The sequence below is a fragment of the Lynx canadensis genome, chromosome B1, assembly GCF_007474595.2.
Source record: "Lynx canadensis isolate LIC74 chromosome B1, mLynCan4.pri.v2, whole genome shotgun sequence".
NCBI lineage: Eukaryota > Metazoa > Chordata > Mammalia > Carnivora > Felidae > Lynx > Lynx canadensis.
Window position 1 is genome coordinate 54,182,176 of NC_044306.2, and position 22,041 is coordinate 54,204,216.

Here is a 22,041-nt window from a genome sequence, read left to right on the forward strand (position 1 = left end):
AAACCAGACCTGCAGAAAATCCTAAGGAGGGTTGTATGAGAGGAAAGCAGCAAACACTACAAAGGACCAGAGAACATCACCACAACACAAAATCTACAGAAAACACAATGGCACTAAATTCACATCTTTCAATAATCGCTTTGAATGTAAATGGACTAAATGTCCCAATCAGAAGACATAGGGTATCAGAAAGGACAAACAACAACAACAACAACAACAACAACAACAACAAGATCCATATATATGCTGCCTGTAAAAGACTCATTTTAGACTTGAGGACACCTGCAGATTGAAAGTGAGGGGATGGAGAACCATTTATCATGTTCATGGATGTCAAAAGAAAGCCGGAGTAGGCTTATATCAGACAAGCTTGGTTGTAAATCAAAGACTGTAATAAGAGATGAAAAATGGCATTACATCATAATTAAGGGGTCTGTCCATCAAGAAGAGCTAACAATTGTAAATATTTATGCCCCCAAATTGATGACACCCAAATATGTAAATCAATCAATCACAAACATAAGCAAACTTATTGATAATAATGCCATAATTGTAGGAGACTTCAATACTAAAATTATAGCAATGGACAGATCATCTAAGCATAAAACAACAAGGAAACAATGCCTCTGATTACACATTGAACCAGATGGACTTCACAGATATATTCAGAACATTTCAGCCTAAAGCAGCAGAATACACATTCTTCTTGAGTGCACATGGAACATTCTCCAGAATATATTACATATTGGGTCACAAATCAGTCCTTAACATGTACAAAAAGACTGAGATCATACCATGCATATTTTCAGATTGCAGCGCTGTGAAATTTGAGATTAACCACAAGAAAAAAATTGGAAAGCCCTCAAATATGTGGAGGTTAAAGAACATCCTACTAAAGAATGAATGGGTTTACTAGGAAATCAAAGAAGAAATTAAAAAAATACATAGAAGCAAATGAAATTGAGAACACAATAGTTCAAACCCTAAGGGATGCAGCAAAGGTTGTCCTAAGAGGAAAATACATTGCAATTAAGCCCTATCTCAAGAAGCAAGAAAGGTCCCAAACATAGAATCTAACCTTACATCTAAAGGAGCTAGAAAAGGAGCAACAAATAAAGCCCAAAATCAGCAGAAGAAAGAAAATAAAAAAAGATTAGAGCAGAAATAAATGATATAGAAAAAATACCATAACAGATCAATGCAATTAAGAGCTGCTTTGTTAAAAGAATAAAAACATTGATAAACCCCTAGCTACATTTCTCAAAAAGAAAAGAGAGAGAACCCAAATAGATAAAATCACAAATGAAAGAGGAAAAATCACAACCAAAACTACAGAAATACAAAAAATTATAAGAGAATACTATGAAAAAATTTATGGCAACAAACTGGACAATCTGGAAGGAATGGACATTTTCCTAGACACTCACATACTACCAGAACTCAAACAGGAAGAAGTAGAAAATTTGAATAGGCCCATAACCAGTAAAGAAATTGAATCAGTTATCAGAAATCTCCCAGGAAATAGGATTCCTGGGCCAGATGGCTTCCCCAGGGAATTCTAACAGACATTTAAACAGGAGTTAATACCTATTATCATTAAACGTCTTTGAAAAATATAAATGGAAGGGAAGCTTCCACACTCATTCTATGAAGCCAGCATTACCTTGATTCCAAAACCAGGCAAAGCCCCCACTAAAAAGGAGAATTACAGACCAATTTCCCTGATGAACCCGGATACAAAAATTCTCAACAAGCTACCAGCAAATTGAATTCACCATTACAGTGAAACAATTATTCGCCATGATCAAGTAGGATTTATTCGGGGGCTGCAGGGCTGGTTCAGTATTTGCAAATCAATCAACATGACGCACCACATTAATAAAAGAAAGAATAAGAATCATATGATCCTTTCAATAGGTGCAGAAAAAACATTTGATAAACTACAGTGTCCTTTCTTGATAAGAACCCTCAACAAAGTAGGGATAGAAGGAACATACCTTAACATATGAAGACCATATTTGAAAGACCCACAACTAATATCATCCTGAACAGGGAAAAACTGAGAGCTTTCCCCCTCACGTGCTTTGTGAACACGACAAAGATGTCCACTCTCAGCACTGTTGTTCAACATAGTACTGGAAGTCCTAGCCTTAGCAATCCAACAACAAAGAGAAAAAAAGTCATCCAATTGGCAAAGAAGAAGTCAAACTCTCACTCTTGGCAAATAACATGATACTCTACATGGAAAACCCAAAAGACTCCACCAAAAAACCATGCATGAATTCATCCATGAATTCAGCAAAGCTTCAGGATATAAAATCAGTGTACAGAAATCGGTTGCATTTCTATACACCAATAATGAAACCGCAGAAAGAGATATAAAGGAATCAATCCCATTTACCATTGCACAAAAAACCATAGGATACCTAGGAATAAACATAACCAAAGATGCAAAAGATCTGTACACTGAAAACTATAGAAAGTTTAGGAAAGAAATTAAAGAGGACACAAAGAAATGGAAAAACATTCCATGTTCATGGGTTGGAAGAACAAATATCGTTGAAATGTTGATACTGCTCTAAGTAATGTACACATTCAATGCAATCCCAATCAAAATTGCGTCAGCATTCTTCTCAAAGCTAGAGCAAACAATCCTAAAACTTGGATGGAACCACAAAAGACCTCAAATAGCCAAAGTAATGTTGAAAAAGATGATCAAAGCTGGAGGCATCACAATTCCAGACTTCAAGCTGTGTTACAAGGCTGTAATCATCAAGACAGCATGGTATTGCACAAAAAGAGACACATAGATCAATGAATAGAAGACAAGAATAGAAGACAATAGAATAGACACATAGAATAGAAGACAAGAAATGGACACACTAATATATGGCCAACTTATCTTTGACAAAGTAGGAAAAAGTATTCAATGGGAAAAAAAAGTCTTCTTAGCAAATGATGCTGGGAGAACTGGACGCAACATGCACAAGAATGAAACTGGACCACTTCCTTACACTATACACAAAAATAAATTCAAAATAGATGAAAGACCTAAATGCGAGACAGGAAACCATCAAAATCCTACAGGAGAAAACAGACAGCAACCACTTTGACCTCGGCCACAGTAACTTTATACTTGGCATGGCTCCAGAGGCAAGAGAAATAAAAGCAAAATAAACTATTGGGATCTCATCAAGATAAAAAGCTTCTGCACAGCAAAAGAAACAATCAACAAAAGTAAAAGGCAACTGATGGAATGGGTGAAGATATTTACAAATGACAAATGATACAGGTTTAATACCCAATATCTATAAAGAACTTACCAAGGTCAACACCCAAAAAAGCAAATAATCCAGTGAGGAAATGGGCAGAAGACATGAGCAGACACCTTTCCAAAGAAGACATCCAGATGGCCAACAGACACATGAAAAGATGTTCAACATCACTCATCATCGGGAAAATACAAGTCAAAACCGCTTACCACGTCATACCTGTCAGAATGGCTATAATTAACCACTTAGGAAACAATAGATGTTAGCGAGGATGCAGAAAAAGAGGATCTCTTTTGCACTGCTGGTGGGAATGCAAGCTAGTGCAGCCACTCTGGAAAACAGTATGGAGGTTCCTCAAAAAACTAAAAATAGAACTACCCTACAAACCAGCAATTATACTACTAGGAATGTATCCGAAGGATACAAAAATGCTCATTCAAAGGGGCACATGCACCTCAATGTTTATAGCAGCACTATTGACAAGAGCCAAATTATGAAAACAGCCCTAATGTGCATCGAGTGATGAAAGGATAAAGAAGATGTGGTTTGTGTATATATATATATATATACACACACATATATATAATGAAATTTGAATTATATATATATATATAATGAAATACTACTCCAAAATGAAAAAAAATGAAATCTTGCCATTTGTAACAATGTGGATGGAACTAGAGGCTATTATACAAAGTGAAATAAGTCACTCAGAGAACGACGGGTATCATATGCTTTCACTCATGTGGAATTTGAGAAACTCAACAGAAGAACGAACACAGGAGAATGGAAGGAAAATAAGATAAAAAGAGACAGGGAGGCAAGCCATAAGAGACTCTTAAATACAGAGAATAAACTGAGGGTTTCTGGAAGGGCAGTGGGTGGGGGATGGGGTAAATGGGTGATGGGCATTAAGGAAGGCACTTTTCAGGATGAGCACTGGATGTTATATGTAAGTGATGAATCCCTCCTGAATCCAAGGCTATATACACTGTATGTTAACTAACTTGATTTAAATATAAATAGATAGATAGATAGATAGATAGATAGATATTTCCTATTGTTTTTGGAATCTCTGCAAATTAGTTCATAAGATTTGTGATTTTTTTGGTCTTCTTGATCTATTCTTACTACTATTATATAGCATCCCCTTTTGCTCCCAACATGTGCTTCATCTCAAATTTTACCTTATCTGATTTTACTGAGTGGCTTAATTCATTTGTATATTCATTTGGGATTTATGTATGGTCTTTTATTTTATTTTCTACTTACCATATTATCATTTTTAAAATCCTTTTGCCCTTTCTATGTTTTTATTGCGTAAACCAAACTCTTTTTCTGCTCATTTGGAAGTATATTCTCCAGTTATTGCTTTTAATTTATTAATACCCATTTTTAAAATTTTTCCACACATAACGTTTGACATTTCTCACTATTTATGTACCTCCAAAATTAGAAAAAATTACCAGACTTTTGCCCCCTTCTGATTCTGCCATTACACACATCTCACTCCTGCCCCATTTGCCCTATTGGTGTCCTATTGGTATTTTCGGTTGATTATCACAGATTAATTTTGCTTCTTTCTTTTTTAAAAACAGTGAACTTCACTAAGCTATTCATTCACCATTTTATGTAAGTGTGTGCATTTATTTACTAATAGATGTGTTTCTCTTCCCGCTGAAGTAATTCTTTGTACAACATTAAAAGGATTCTTTTAAACCCAATATTATGCTGGGGAATAGCTTTGTGACAATCTCACATGTAACTGTTAGTTTATTTGGCCACAGGGTACTGGATTTGAAGGTCCTTTACCTAAAACATGGAAAATATCACTATCTTTTATTCTTTTACCTGGTGTTGCTGTGATATCAGTTTTTTTCTTGTTCCATTGTAAATTATCATCTCTTTCTCCCTTAAGACTTTAGAATCTTCTCTTCTTTGATGTTCTTAAATTTCACTATTATGTGCCAATGTGTAGGGGGTTTTGTTTACTTTTTTCTTATCTGGTTTGTGCTACAATCCATGACGTCTTTTGATCTCAGGTCTTATATCTTTCTTTTATTCTGAAGAAACTATTTTTTCATTCCTTCAAACATTTTCTCACCTCTTGTTTTTTCTGTATTTTGTTAATTGAGGCAAAGCTTGCATACATAATATTCACGTTTTTTGATGTAAATGTCTGTGAGTTTTGACAAACACATAAAGTTGTGTAAACCACCTCCACAATCAAGGGGTAGATGGAGCAGTTCCATCACCCCCGAAAAGTCCTTCATGCCGCTGCAATTAACCACTCCTGATCCCACAAAAAAAAACTGGCAACAAACACAAATGGACTAGAGATAAAGTTTATTTTCCACATCTCCTCCTATAAATGAAATCATATAATGTAGCCTTTTGTGATCGGTTTCTTTCACTTGGCGTATTAATTCAAGATTCATCCATTCTGTAGCATGCGTCAGTAGTTCTGTTCCTTTTTGCTGCTGACTATTTCATTGCATGGATTTACCTCAGTTTCTCTATTCACCAGCGGAGTTGTTTCCAGTTTTTACCTGTTACAAAATACAAGCATTGTAACCAACTCATAAAGATGTGTCCGTGAGCGTAGGTTTTCATTTTAATTAGGTGAATCCCTAGGAGTGTGATTACTGGGGCATATGGTAAGCACATGCTTAAACTTTTAAGAAACTGTCAAACTATTTTCCAAAGCATCTCCGCCATTCTGCACTTCACCAGCAATGAGTGAGAGTTTCAGCTGCCTGCCCTACATCCCCACCAGCACTTGCTGTGCTCAGGTTTTTGTTTGTTTCATGTTTTGTAAATGTAGTCATTCTAATAGGTACACAGTGATATTTCATTGCAGCTTTAATTTAAATTTCACCAATGACAACTAATGTTGAATATCTTTTCATGTGCTTGTTTGCCATCCACATATTTTCTTTAGTGAAATATCTATTCAGATATTTTGCCCATAATTTAATAGGATTGATTGATTTCTTGTTTCTGAGTTTTAGGAGTACTTACTATATTCTGAATGAAAATCCTTTATGATATATATGTTTTGAAAATGTTTTTCTTTTAATTTTTTTGAAAGTTTATCTTGAGGAATAAAAGTTTGTCATTTTGCTAAAGTCCAGTTTGTCTTTTATTTTTCTTATGCACCATGATTTTGCTGTTATAGCCAAGAAATCTTTGTTTACCCAAAGGTCTCAAAGATTTTTTCTGTTTTTTTTTTTTAACAAATTGACTAGTTTTTAATTTTAAATTGATGTTAATGAACCATTTCTGTATGGTGTGAAGGTATGAACCAATGTTCTTTTTCATAAGGTTAGCCATTTTTCCAGTATTGTTTAATAAAATGATAGCCTTCCTTCCTTCAATTAGGTTTGCATCTTTATCAAAACATAATTGACCATAAGAGATCAATTGGCAATACAGAGTTGGGTATATTTTTGGAAATTCTATTCCATGCCAATGATCTATATGTTTATCATTTTGCCAAAATTATTTTTACTTGATTATCATGGCTTTATTTTTTTTTCAACGTTTTTTATTTATTTTTGGGACAGAGAGAGACAGAGCATGAACGGGGGAGGGGCAGAGAGAGAGGGAGACACAGAATCCAAAACAGGCTCCAGGCTCTGAGCCATCAGCCCAGAGCCTGACGCGGGGCTCGAACTCCCAGACCGCGAGATCGTGACCTGGCTGAAGTCGGACGCTTAACCGACTGCGCCACCCAGGTGCCCCGATTATCATGGCTTTATAGCAAGTCCTGAGATCAGGTAGTATGAGTTCTCTAAGTTTGTTCTTTTTCAAAATTATTTTGACAATTCTAGTTGTTTTTTTTTTTGCCTTTTCATATATATTTTATGAGACTGACATGCTTCCCACTCTGCTAAGAAGGCTATTCATATAAATTTTAAATTGTAAATTTCTACTAAAATAAATCTGCTGAAATTTTTAGGGGATCACATAGAATCTATAAATCCATTTAGGGAGACTTGACATCTGAATATTGAATATTCTAACATAAGCACAACAATTTCTCCATTTAGTTAGGTCTTCTTTGATATGTTTCATCAGTGATGATTTTGTTTTTTACATTCAGATTACTCGCATATTTATTTCAATTTCTGATTGTTCATTGCTGGTGTATAAAAATACAGTTGATTTTTTGTCATTAACCTCATATCCTATAAACTTGCTAAACTTACTTAGTTTGGGTCACTTTTTTTTGGATAGATTTTTTGGAATTTTCTACATAGATAATCGTGTAATCTATGAAGACAGTTCATTTCGGATCATGAATGCTTTTTATTTTATTTCTTTACTTATTGCACTGAGCAGAACAATGATGGATAGCAGAGGTGATAGTAGACATCTTTGCCTTGGTCCTTTTTTTTTGGGGGGGGGGGGGGTAGGCTTCATGCCCAGCATGGAGCCCAAAACAGGGCTTGAACTCGTGACCCTGAGATTAAGACCTGAGCTGAGATCAAGGGTTGGATGCATAACCGTACAACTGACTCAGCCACTCAGGCACCCCTGCCTTGGTTGTAATCTTAGAAGAAGAGCCTGTCACCATTCAATATGATGGTAACTGAATGTCTTCAAGATACCCTTAATTAAAGGATTAAGGAATGAGGAAGTTCCTGCCTATTCTTAGCTTATTGAGAGTTCATATCATGAATGCATACTTAATTTTGTCAAATACTTTTGCTGCATATTGAGATAATCATGTGATTTTTTTCAGCATTTAATATAATGAACTGCATCAATTCGTTTTCAAATTTTAAACCAAACTTGTATTCCTAGAATAAACTGCATTTGGTCATGATATCATCTTTCTTCATATTAATGGATTCAATCTGCTGATATTGTTGGAGCATAGTAGTGTCTATGTTCGTATAAGATTTTGATATGCAGTTTTCTTTTCTTGGAATGCTCTTGTCTAGTTTTGGTATCAAGGAGATGCTAGCCTGATCAAATGAGTTGTAGAGTGTCTTCTTTTTCTATTTTCTCTAAAAGCTTGGATTGAATTAGTACTATTTCTTTCTTAAATGTTAAGTGGAATTTACCAGTGAAGCTACCTGAGCCTTGAATTTGCTTTGTTACGTTTTCATCTCAAATTCTATTTCTTTGGTAGCAAAAGGACCAACTTAGGTTATCTATTTCTTTTTGAGTGAGCATTATTTTATCATTTTTAAAATACATACAGCATCTGTCATGATGTCCTTTGTGTCATTCCTGATATTAGTAACGCTGACTTCTCTCTTTTTCCTTAGTCTGTTAAGAGATTTCTCAATTGCATGTATCTTTGCAAAGAACTGGTTTTGGGTTTCACATATCACTTTCTGGTTTTTTTTTCTAATTTTAATTTCTTCTATCTTTTTTCATCTTTAATATTTACTTTCTTCTGTTTGCTTGAGTTTAATTAGTTCGTTTTTTAGAGTATTTAAGCTTTTTAATTTTAATTTTTTAATTTTAATCCAAGTGTAATTAACACACAATGTTATATTCGTTTTAGGCATAAATTTAATTAGTTCTTCTTTACCTACTTTCTTAAGGTAAAATAAAGATCACTAATTTAAGACATTTTCTCTTATCTAAGACACTGTTCAATCTTAAAAAATTCCCTTTAAATGTTGCTACAATGGCATTCCACCTAATGTGTTTGCATTTCATCCCATTCAAAGTTTTAATTTTCCTTGAGACTTTCTATTTGAACCATGGACAATTTTCAAATTGCTCATTTTCAAGTTTGGGGTTTACTCAACAGCTTCTGGGTTTGTTTTTGTTTTGTTTCGTTTTCTTTCTACTCAGAGAATATGCTTACATTATTTTCAATTTTTTAAATGTGTTAGGGTTCACATTATGGCCCAGAATATGGTGGATGTTGGTGATCCTCTCCTGTTCATTTGCAAAGATGGTATATTCTGCTGTGTGGGCAAATAGTCTATAAATCTAAATTAGGTCATGTTGGTTGATTGTGTTTTTCAAGATTTCTGTATCCTTACTGATTTTCTATCTACCTGCTCTATCAATTACTGAGAAAAAATATTGAAGTCTCAAACTGTAAGTGTGCATTTCTTTAATTTTTTTTCAGTTCTATCCGTTTGTGCTTCATGCTTTCTTCTACATTACAATTTTACTTTTTTATTTCTTCTTTCCAAGTTTTTCAAATGTAACTAGCAAGTCAGACATTTCACTTGCCTTTTTTTTTTTTTTTTTACTTTTTTTTTTTTACATTTTTTCATTTTTGACAGAGAGAAACAGAGCACAAGCGGGGGAGGGGCAGAGAGAGAGGGAGACACAGAATCCCAAGCAGGATCCCTGCTCCGAGCTGTCAGCACAGAGACCGACACAGGGCTGGAACTCACAAGCCGTGAGATCATGATCTGAGCCGAAGTCGGGCGCCCAACCGACTGAGCCACCCAGGTGCCCCTTCACTTGCCTTTTGTTAAAATAATAAAGTTCTTTTCGTATATGAGAATATGTAAAATTAAACCCATATAGGTCAATGTTCTTTTTATCAACGATTTCTTATGAGTCAGATCAGCTCTATCAGAAGTACTGCACGAAAGGCATACAAGACTCAGACAGTGCCTCAGAGTACCCACTAACCTTTGGCAAATACTAATTTATTTAAAAATGCATGGACGCCTGGGTGGCTCGGTCGGTTGGGCGTCCGACTTCAGCTCGGGTCACTATCTCGCGGTCCGGTGGGTTCGAGCCCCGCGTCGAGCTCTGGCTGATGGCTGGGGGCCTGGAGCCTGCTTCCGATTCTGTGTCTCTCTGTGCCTCCCCCGTTCATGCTCTGCTCTCTCTGTCTCAAAAATAAATAAATGTTAAAAAAAAAGAATTAAAAATGCAAAGTACTCAATTGAAATAATTATATTCCCAGAATAAACTAAAATATTTCATTACAAGAATTTCCAAGGAAAAATTGACTGTCTGTGGTTTTAAGAAAAATAAAACATTTTAAGTTTAGTGGTTTCAACGGAAAGGTGAGATAAAGATCTTTTTCCCCTTCACATTTTACAAGTACAATATCCCCAACATGCACCAAAAATAGTGAAGACCACATCATTCACATCATCCAATGTTTCAGAGCAAGCAAAAAGGACTACATAATCAGACATCTGATTAGAAAACAAATTCAGTTGCTTTACAAGTGTATTCATTAAAAGCACATCAAAATTTAAATCTTGGAGGGGCACCTGGGTGGCTCAGTTTGGTTAGCATCCAACTGCAGCTCAGGCCATGATCTCACATTTTGTGGTTCAAAGCCCCGTTTTGGGGTTAGTGCTGACGGCCCCGTAGCCTGGAGCCTACTCAGATTCTGTGTCTCCCTCTGCTCTCTGCCCCTCCCCTGCTCACCGCTCTATTTCTCTCTCTCTCAAAAATAATAAAATAAAGTTTGTATTAAATAAAAAAAGGAAATGAAATGAAATCTTGGCTAGTTATTTTAACAAATAATGATACACTATAATAGAAAACACATAGTTACATAAACATGATTTGATCCTTTCCAAGGGAAGCTAGATTCATGACCATGACCCCACCATGGCAGGATGTGAAAGTTCATCTACTTTACTAACACACGTGACTAAAGAACCAGACAACAGCCTTTATTAAGTTTTATCTTACCATTTTTTGCAAAATGATCATCACTAAACTTGACTCTTTATTTGGAAGATTGAATTTTTTTAATGTTTATTTATGTTTGAGAGAGGAGAATGAGGAGAGAGTGCAAGCAAGGAGGGACCGAAAACAGAGGGAGACACAGAATCCGAAGCAGGCTCTGGATTGTCAGCTGTGCTGACAGCTCAGAGCCCAAAATGGGGCTCGAACTCACAAACCATGGTGAGATCATGACCTACTCATGAACCGTGAGATCATGACCTGAGCCGAAGTCTGACGCTTAACCAACTGAGCCACCCCGGTGCCCCTTAAGAGTGAATTTTTTAACCACCATAAGTTCACTCCTACCACCACCTGTAGACTTCTAAACACAGAGTCTCTGATGTGAAGTAAATTAGGACCTGAGGTCCGTATCTCTGGGCAATGTTAAGAAATTATGAGACTAGAAATCAACTTCAAAGTCCATCTAATTCAATAGCCTTGGTCATTTCTCAGTCAGGACTGTTAAGATCAAGAGAAATCTTTCTCAGCTTTTTACCCAAGTGAATCTAATTCAAACGCAGTGTCATTTGCATTTCAGAAACTTTTCAAAGTAACTCCATAATTATTTTTTTTAATTTTTTAAGTTTTATGTATTTATTTGAGAGAGAGAGAGAGAGCATGAGCAGGGAGGGACAGAGAGAGGGAGAGAGGGAGAATCCCAAGCAGGCTCTGCACAGCCAGTGTGTAGCCCCACATGGGCTTCAAACTTACGAACCCGTGAGATCACAACCTGAGCCAAAATCAAGAATTGGACACAACCAGCTGAGCCACCCAGGTGCCCCATCAGGGGAAAATTTAAATACTGAACAAAAACTATTCAATTGAAGTTGAAATATACTGCAACTTTATTTCTACATTTAATTATTAGATAGTAGCCTTTCATAAAATGCAAAATAATACTGGTATAAAAAGAAAACTTATGTGTTTAGAAAAAAAACGAGAATGTATCATTTTTAACGTTTAAAATATCTATAATTCCACTGTTAAAATAATCACAGTTAAAAACTCAATGTGTATTTCTAAACTAAACCACATAAAAACTCATAAACTTTAAGATTAAGAAACGGGATATAAGGCATAGCTTTAAATAAAAACTAGACCAAAATGCACATACCATATTGTATCTTGTTTCCTTCATGTAGATGAGATTATGAACATTTTTCATTAAGAAATATTTACCTACAGTATCCTTCAGTGACTCTAAGCAGACCATTTAATGTATAGACCATAATCTGTTTAACCAAACCCTGTAATACACGTCATTTAGAGATGTTTCATGCTTATCTACTATAAACAATTTTGTCTTGTACCTTCTATAATAAATATTTGGCTACAGCCTTAATGTGTTTAGTATGATTTTGAAGTAAATAAATTTCTTGGGCAGAGGGCATGTATTTCTTAAGCATTTGGTATCTATTTTTGCCTAAGAACAGGTAATAGAAGTTATTCAAACTCCACTTACCAAAAAATTCTCTGATAACCTACCACAGAAAAAGTTCTTGAGAAGTGTGGAAATGAAGCCCCAGTTTAACAGAGCAAATCATAAGAAGAGCATTCTAGTGTTTATTTGGAGAGTTTAGATTTCATTTCACCACAACCCAGTAGAGAAAAGGCACTTCAATAGATACCACATTTTCTTTCTCTGCCTTCTATTTCCTTCCTTATAAAGAAATGAACACTTTATGAGAAGAGAACATAGAAGAATGAAACCCATCTTATTTTATTTTTAAGGCCTTTAAAAATGGACTCTGGGGGCGCCTGGGTGGCTCAATCGGTTAAGCGTCCGACTTCAGCTCAGGTCACGATCTCGCGGTCCTCGAGTTCGAGCCCCGCGTCGGGCTCTGGCTTGATGGCTCAGAGCCTGGAGCCTGCTTCCGATTCTGTGTCTCCCTTTCTCTCTGCCCCTCCCCCATTCATGCGATGTCTCTCTCTGTCTCAAAAATAAATAAACGTTAAAAAAAAATTAAAAATGGACTCTGTTATCTGACAAGATACTGAATATTAAAATTGGAAATGTTTTCTTTGCAAGTGCATTTGGACTTCACGAATTGAGGTTTCCTTAGCAATTTGCTGTCACTATTTACTTCTATACACTTCCCTTTCTTCTACGACCTCCCATGAGTTTCCACTCAAATCAACGAAGACTGACTGAGAGGTAATATAAGCCTTTAGTCCCATATACACAATTACAAATTAAGTCTTTTACATTACTCTTTGCTTCAGCATATTTTCATAGGTGGAATGAAAGCAAGAAACCTATGGAAAGAAAGAACTGTTAAATTAAACTCACTCACCAGACTGAAGAACTGGTAAACTTTTTCTCTAAGGGACCAAAATAATAAATATTGCAGCTTTGCAGTCCATAAAGTGTCTATCACAAGACTATGCCTCAGCCACAGACAAGACATAAAAAAAATTGAGTGAAGCTGTGTTCCAATAAAACTTTATTAACAAAAACAGATGATGGTTTGATTACCCTACCTGGACTCTCTTTCATTTCAAAACCTTCCAAAAAACTTAAATCACAACAGTTTCTGTTATTGGCAAACAACCAACATTTGCATTTTCCATTTTATTTTCTGGAATGATTCCCACAACTTTATCCATAGAACAAAAAAAAGAAGTGTGGATCAATGAAAGTAACTTCCAACTCTTTTTTCTCTCTAATAATCTCCATGAGTTCCCTGCGATTTCCATTCACCTTGTGTAGGAGCTGATTAGTGTCTGCTCACATGGGACGTCTTCACCAAATGCACATCCTTGTGGAATTTGTCACCCTCTTGAGCTCTTCAATGGTGGCCCCTAACTTTCAGTCTGAACTATCAGATAGTTTCAAAATCGCTGAATTGGTTCAAACCTGGATGAGTCATCGAGGTCTCTGTGCTTGTCCCCCTGGGAAGGAGGCAGGGTCTGGCCCAAGTACAGTTATTCCTGGGCCTTTTTTAGACTCAACAATGATCTCCTTGTTGCTCTGATGCAACTCTTCGTGTGTGGTAGAGAATACATCTCATAGTTTTCTACACTTGCCAGAAATGTGTCAAGACTTATTTGCTCTCATCAGTGTAACATATCTGACTAGTTTATACAACAAACTTTCTTACTTTACCCTGAACAAGACATTTGCATAACTTTGCACCCTGTGGCTGTTTAACATAATGCTCAATACTGTTACTCAGAAAGTTGAAGACTTTTTTAACACATGAAGTGTGTTAACAAATGGATGGCATATGCTCCAAAAGTTCACTTACAAACATCTTGTCAATAATAAAATCCAAACTAAGTTCATACTAAGGACGTTATGAGTCAACATAAGCTCCACTCCTACACATTTTTTGATTATGTTTGGCAGACAATGGGAAATTGCGTGAAAATAGAATACTGCTGTAATTTTTATTGGTATAATTAGTATAATATTCTGATATTTGATTTTACCTACCTATTGTAAAATCATAATCATTCTGGAATATAAAGATTTGAACACTTTCTCCAATTACTTTGGCGCCTTCAGTTACTCGCTCCTGCTTGTTTTGCAAAAGTAGGTAGCATGTTGAGCATCAGTTATATTAAAAAAAAAAAATTCGCTAACTGCACATACCCTTCCAGTTACCCCTCTACGTCTCTTCTTCTTTAAGCACCTGTAAATGTTACCTATTTAATTTCCCTTCTCTATATCCCACTGCAATCCAGCTTTCTCCCTTACCATGCTACCAAAGCCACTAATGTTTAGGTGACTGATTATTTTTGTGCATCTACTGGGGATTTTCATTACGTGTTAACCACTCCTTCCTTGGAAACATATTCTTCCATTGACGTCTATAATTCTAACCTTTTTTCCTCTCAGCGCTTTTGTAAAGCTCCTCTTCTGCCGGGGACACTGTGGACTAGTGTCTGCAACTTTGATGGCTGCCGGGAATCTTTTTTTTTTAATGTTTATTTATTTTTGGGAGACCAGAAAGACAGAGTGTGATGGGGGGTGGGGTAGAGAGAGAGGGAGGCACAGAGTCCGAATCAGGCTCCAGGCTCTGAGCTGTCAGCACAGAGCCCACGCGGGGCTCAAACTCACAGACAGTGAGATCGTGACCTGAGCCCAGTGAGATCGTGACCTGAGCCCAGTGGGACGCTCAACCGACTGAGCCCACCAGGTGCCCCAATGGCTGCTGGGCATCTTAAGCTTATAGTCAAAACTGAATGCGTCATCTCTACCTCTCCACTAAATAGTTTCTCCTTAGGCATTCCCACTGCCCAAGCCAGAATCAGTTTCCCCTGACTCTTTCCTCTCCTTCATTTTCGGTATTCAGTCAAAAATCAACTCTTATTCAGCCTACCGCCTAATAATTTTCAGGTTTTTTTCTCTTTCCCAATAGCTCCATCATTTTCCCATTCTAAGTCACCCTAGTTACTCACCTGGTTTATTGAAACTGTCCTCTAACTTGCTTGCCTCACATTCCTTCTCCCCCACGTCATTCTCTACAATGAAGTCCAAGAGTTTGAATGTGTTACTGTGGTCCTCTGAATCCCTTGTGTATAACACTTCAGTGGCTTTCTGATGCTCTGGAGTTCAGGGATGGTTCATACAATCCTTCTTGTCTGTCTAGCATCCTTTTGTGTCACTCACACCACCAAGGACCATCCACGTTGAACCATATTACAAGCATTCATAATATAATTCTTTTAGCATCTCTCCCCTCTTCCAGAAACATTCTAAGCCAATCTTCGTGGCTGGTTAGCTTCCGTTCTTCATTTGAGTTTCAGCTTATATATCACCTTAATACCAGACATTTTTTTTCTGAACCCATCTCATCTACCAGGCTGGCTAGATATTCCTGCCATGTAGTCCTGAGGTGTTATTTTCTCTAAAGTTGAATATCACAGTTTAAGTTATAACCTGTTTGATTTTTCCCCCCACTAAACTGTAAGGCCCCATGTGGCCAGAAAATATTTCTGTGTTGTTCATGCTGTATGAGTTATAAAAAATAATAGATGGAGAAACTGATATGGTCCACATCAAGCTAATAGTTCAATAGAAGAAACAGACATTAAGTAAATAAACAAGCAGATTAAGTAAATAATAACACTTGATTGAGAAAAGTTCTATCAAGCCAAATTGAGTGTTTTAAAACAGACACCTAGAACCACTGAGGGTTATTCAGCGGTATAGCATAATGTGATACCTTTTAAAACTTTTAAAAATAGTTCTTTTTGCTACATTAAAAACAAAGAGAACCAAAACAGTAGAATAAAATCACCAAATAAAAGACTGTGGTACTCCTCCAGTTGGGAGTAATGGAAATAGAATGTTATTTATCTAATATTTCATCTTTTATTATTCAGAATGGAAAAAGCTCAGGTTAAAGCAAGATAACGATCTTCATGTACAGCTGAAAATAAAAAGAAACGTATAACTTGGGGAAATCTTTGAACACCTGACAGGGTCAATTTGAGAGTAGTTAGTTCCCTTTCAAGTTTCTTGTTCCTGGAATCCAAAGTCCTGTTTTTAAATCTAGGCACAAAGATACAACTCATTTCTGCTTATTTTCCATCTTCTCTCAGATAGGATCCAAATTTTGATGCTATGGGGCTTCTGTAAAGCCTCATAGAGGAACTAGCCCCCCTCCAGCTGACCAGCTAGACTCACAAAACACAGCAACCCAGTGGCTGAGCATGATGTCTGATGTCTCCCAGAAGGAAAAAAAAAAAAAATCTTGCATAGACAAACAACGGTCATTCTGTGATATCCTTGTCACAAATATTCATGTAAGAATTGAAAGGGAAAGAGATCTGAGAAGGTCTGTAATTGTCAAATCCTTAGGGGAAAAAAGAGAAACAAGGAGAAAAAAAAAATCATTTTATTTGTACCATGCACTATGTCTGCTTGCCATCAAAAGGATGAATGACAGAAAGGTCCTGACATCCAAGATGCCTGGGAAGGATAGACACCTCCGCTTTCACATCAGGCATTACAACACGAGGTAGCTACAACCACATTTCAATATCTTTCAGTAATAGAATAAAACAAAAGCTATTTCCGTGCACAGAAAAAAGCTATACTAAAGAAAATCTTGCCTGTTATTACATGACCCACCATCCTAACCATTTCAGTTATGTAATACACAAATAGCTAATTTCTTTTTTTTTTAATTTTTTTAACGTTTATTTATTTTTGAGACAGAGAGAGACAGAGCATGAACGGGGGGAGGGGCAGAGAGAGAGGGAGACACAGAACCAGAAGCAGGCTCCAGGCTCTGAGCCATCAGCCCAGAGTCTGACGCGGGGCTCGAACTCACGGACCGCGAGATCGTGACCTGAGCTGAAGTCGGACGCTTAACCACCTGAGCCACCCAGGCGCCCCCAAATAGCTAATTTCTAATTAACTTGCACAATGCTGAGGGCAATGAATCCCCCAGAAAGTATTTTCCTGATGCACATCTTCCTCCCGGCTATGTGGTATGACTAAAGTAACTCCCATAACACAGAATTATGGCATGTGTGAAAACACTTGAAATTTGGAGGATTAACCGCCTTTGTCTTTACTATTGACTTAAGGCAGACTCTTTTTACCAGTTTGGTGGCCCGGAGTTGCTGCTTGGGTGTAGCTACAGATGACTAAACTGATCAAATCATTTAAGATGGTATTTCACTAAGAAATTAATGCACAACATCAGAGCCCATTTTCTAAGTAAGCATTCTAGACATACGCCTTGTGCCTCAGTGGAAGTTTAAGCTCACTTAGATAAGAACCTTTCCCGTTTGTCCTTTGAATTCCTCCAGATAAATGAATGGACTGATGCCTCCCCATCCTCATACTATCCATCTGCTCATCAGAACCACCACCAGAATCCAGTTTCTAGACAGAGGTGAAGTTCAGGCTGAATTCCTTCTGTGCTAATTTCATGGTTGGTGATGGCTCTTTCCATTTATTTTGTGTGTGTTGGAAAGTTTGTCCTCCCGATATCCAGTGTCCAAAGCAGCAAGCAGTTTGGTTTTTTGCTTTCTCCCTCTAATGAGGTGCATTTTTCCCCCTTTTCTTTCTCTCCTTTTCTAATTCTCTTCTAATTCACAGGGAGGCGACAGACACATCAGCTTCCAAGCTGTCATCTCACCTGATCAGCTGATGAGTGAGGAATTACAGACTTGCCTGCAGAGTTGAGAGCACATATTCCCTCATCATGCTGACCATTCTCTAGAAACTCCTGGCACAGTCACCAAACCGGTTGGTAGAAATTATCAGACTTTAACTCAACTAGCAATATGGGTTGGAAAATATGAGTGTTCGATTTCTAATTATGGTTGAGCAGAGCTCATCTAAGACACTGTGGTCTTTATGGTTGTCATAAGGACCATCTTGTAAAGAGAACCGTTGTTTTGATAAATTAAACATTCTCAGTGGAGCTCCAATAAACAAGAAGTACATAGTACAGAAATACCAGGGAGCTTATCCAATGACATTGTTATCAGATCCGGGGGTCTGAACTTTGTCCTTACCTCTTATTATCAATTCCTCAAACTATTTCAAATTATTTATTTGTTAGAATAATAAAGTAAATGCAGCTTTTCTGTAATGAACGCAACTTTACATCTTGTTCCTAGGATTAATTGTTGATTAAAAAACTTGTTGTGATCTCCGTAATTCTTTTTGTTCCATTATATAGATACCCAGGAAATGCTTATCAAAGAGTTCTTGTGCTTTAGGAATAATTCCATGCCAGGTCTGACTATGTCACAATGCTTAATAGAATGTATACAATCATCTAACTCATAAAAAGACAGTGTTAACAAAATCCTTTATGCCTTTAACGCCACTCATACTCTTATATAACCAAGATCCAAGCTAGGGTCACCCTGACTCCTGAAGAAATAAATAATATTGCGATCTTTCTACCACCCAGCAAGTTGGCCAGTCCCTAATCCCTCCACTTTATCTAGTTATGTGTAACTTTATGAGTTCGGTGCCTAACCATTCATCCTGAAACACTGATCCAGCAACTTGAAGCTGCCTTAATTAGAGTCCTAGACACTTTATATCCTTTAATTTTCAGTTCTGCCCATCCCTAGCCCTGGGAAATCGACTTTTTACAATTCAACTCTTAGCCCCCCACATGAAAATAAAAGGCACAAAATCGTGCATATGAGAACCACCAAAACATTTACATCTTATTTACTGTAAACTACCTCACAGCAGCTTACAATGTTTTTAGGTTTATTTATTTATTTTTGAGAGAGACAGAGGGAGAGAGAAAGAGAGCATGAGCAAGGGAGGAACAGAAAGAGAGAATAAGAGCATGAGCAAGGGAGGAACAGAAAGAGAGAGAGAGAGAGATTGAGAGAGAGAGAGAGAGAGAATCCCAAGCAGGTTCCACACTGTCAACACAGAGCCTGATGTGGCACTCAAGCCCACCAACTGTGACGTCATGACCTGAGCAGAAATCAGGAGTTGATCGCTTAACCAACCGAGCCATCCAGGTGCCCCAGCAGCTCACAATTCTTTAATTGACTCTCTGTCGCTTCTTTCTCCATCCCTGCTGAAATCATTTGCCTCAGTCCTCAGCCTCTCAGTCCACCCACCCAATCTGGGTCTTGCCTCCACATTGACTGGGAAGATAGATCCTGTCACAACATCCCTCCTCTACTCTTTCCTCCACTTCGTCTATGTCTATCCACTTCTGCCTCTAACTTTCTTGGCACTTTCAGGTTCCTACTGTTCTTCCACTCCCTTTTCAGAAAAAGAGGTGCCTTTCTCCTTGCCAAAATCATTCCCTCCGTCTGTGCTAAGGGTACTTCACCTCTCCCATCTCTTCTGGCACCTTATTCCTTCAGATAAATTCTCTTTTCCAAAATCTATCTCCTCTGCCTAGAAACATACTTACACTGTCCCCAATTTTACAGACTTTATTTCTTACTCTAATATGTCTTTGAACAGCCTACACGCAATATTATCTCCCCTCTTGTATCCATTTTCTTATAAATAGTTAACTCCTCAAGCCTTTGCCCACTGTGCTTTAAGTGTTTCAATATAAAGATTCTGTTGCCACATTTCATGGCTATTTCTCAATCCCCATCTTGATGTTTGTGCACTTACCATTTTTTATCAGGCCTTTCAGCCCTTCCTCTTTCTTCAGCCCTGGGGACTTTCCTGTTCTTCTCCTACTTCACTACCCACTTCTTCTCTGTGGGTTTTCTTCATGGTGTCTTCTCTTCCCGCCACACCATAAATTAAGATGTACCATGAAGCTAATCACTGACCTCCTGTTCTCTGTCAATTTTCCATCTATGTAAGTTTCTTCTTAGGGTTTTCTTGCCTTGGCCAACGGAACCATCATTCTCTCAGGAACTGACTATTTTAAACCCAGTTTGTCACTTTTCCAGATTCACCAGCCCATAGTTATCTTATGTCCTTTCAGGATGAATGCCTGGCACCTGCATGTTCATGTAACCACAGAGAGGGGGTGTTAATCAGGAATCTTGAATGTCATCGAAGCTTATAAAACTATTTCTTCGGCCATACTGCTCTCGTGTGTGCATCAGAGAATGCTTGGATATCCGAGCTAGAGGGGATGATGGGGGTTTTCTTGTCCGGCATTTCCATTTGAGAGGTGGAAAGGCAAAACCCACTCTCACCAGAAAATCAGGGATGGGAACTCAGGATTCCTAGTGCCTCCCATGTGACTAGGTCAAGAAGTAACAGCCTGAATGAAAGGAATTTGTTTTCCTGACCCACTTCTGTAACTAACATTTCGTAACATTTGTAAAATCATTAACCTTCTCTGAATCTTATCTCCCACCGTCTCTGAAATAAGTGTTAAAAAAAAAAGAAGAAGAAGAAGAAAAAATGTTAACACAGCAGCCTCTAATGTCCCTTTAATCATTAACTTTTCATTGATTCATGATTCTTTGATACTTGCTGCAAGATATCACCTCAGGATCACAGTCAACAGTGTAAAGCCAGATGATTCATTTCCTTTTCTGGGAAATGTCAGTTTCTCCTTAAGATTTTCGTGTCCTGGTCAACGGTACCATCGTTCTCTCAGGAATGGACTCTTCCGGACCCAATTTTGCTCTTTTCCAGATTCACTGGCCCATAGCGTTCGGATGTCCCTCCAGGATGAGTACCCAGCAGCAGCATATTTTTATAACCATTAGGGAAGCTCTTATATTCCCTAGAAAGAGACTTGTTGAGCCCTATTTCCTTCATAGCAGAGGCTTGTCCTTAGAGCACCTTCTGCTCAGCCGGTTACTCCCACTCTACAGATCACCTGAGAGGCACTCATGACATACCTTGCCCAATGCCTCTACTGAACACCACCAGCCTCCCACCTGGGCTCTCTTTTTGTTGTTCGAGTGTGAGAAGACACAGGACTGCACGAAGCATCATCAGCTCACAGAGCCAAGCCCTGAGGCAGGCAGGCAGGCAGGCACAGCGGGAACTCTCTAAAACCAGCTGGCTGGCTCATTCTGAGCCCTAGGCCATCTCAGTTGTCCTGAGATGTGGCTTCCCCAAAGGTCGTCCAAATTCAAGGGAATTAACGCCCTGTAGGATGAACTTGGACCAATAAGAGATGAAAGAGAACAACTGGCCGGCTGAAAAAAAAAATGGACTCCGTTGTTCCTTTCCTGCCTCAGATAGTTGCAAGTCAAAGTGATTCCATACAGCCTGTCTAGAAAAGGCCCACGTGACTGACCATTTGTTTTTCTTATAAAGCTGTGGCTTGCCCTCCCTCCTTATCTCTCTTTCTATTTCCCTTTACTTTTCCTTCTCGAAGAATTCATGCACAAATAAAGTGTTACCAAGAAAGTTTTGCTTCATGCCTCTACTTCTAGGAAAACCAAACAGAGTCAGGAACTCAGTAAACTTCGGTCCCTTCCCCCGGCTCCAGTCAGTCAATTATTCACTCACTAAGTTCTGCTTACTTTCCTGTAAATGCCATTCTCCTTTATTCCTTCTTTTGCCCCTTCAGAGTCACCACCTTAGTTAGTCCCTGCCCTTACCACCTTTCACCTGGAATGCAGCAAAAGGTAGGTAACTTTCTGTATTAGCCAGACTTCCCCAGAGAAACAGAACCAAAAGGGTACGCAGTTCTAGTCTGAAGGCTGG

General features: G+C 37.8%; 1 long non-coding RNA gene across 2 annotated transcripts in view; it reads right to left on the reverse strand.

Annotated features, from left to right (window-relative positions):
- The window catches only part of LOC115512070, a 67,992-nt gene extending 47,304 nt beyond the window's left edge, over positions 1–20,688 (reverse strand). For both annotated transcript variants that reach the window (XR_004343518.1, XR_004343517.1), the window contains exon 1: positions 20,029–20,688. This is a non-coding gene — a long non-coding RNA (uncharacterized LOC115512070). The remainder of the gene's footprint in view (positions 1–20,028) is intronic.
- Positions 20,689–22,041: the final 1,353 nt, after the last annotated feature.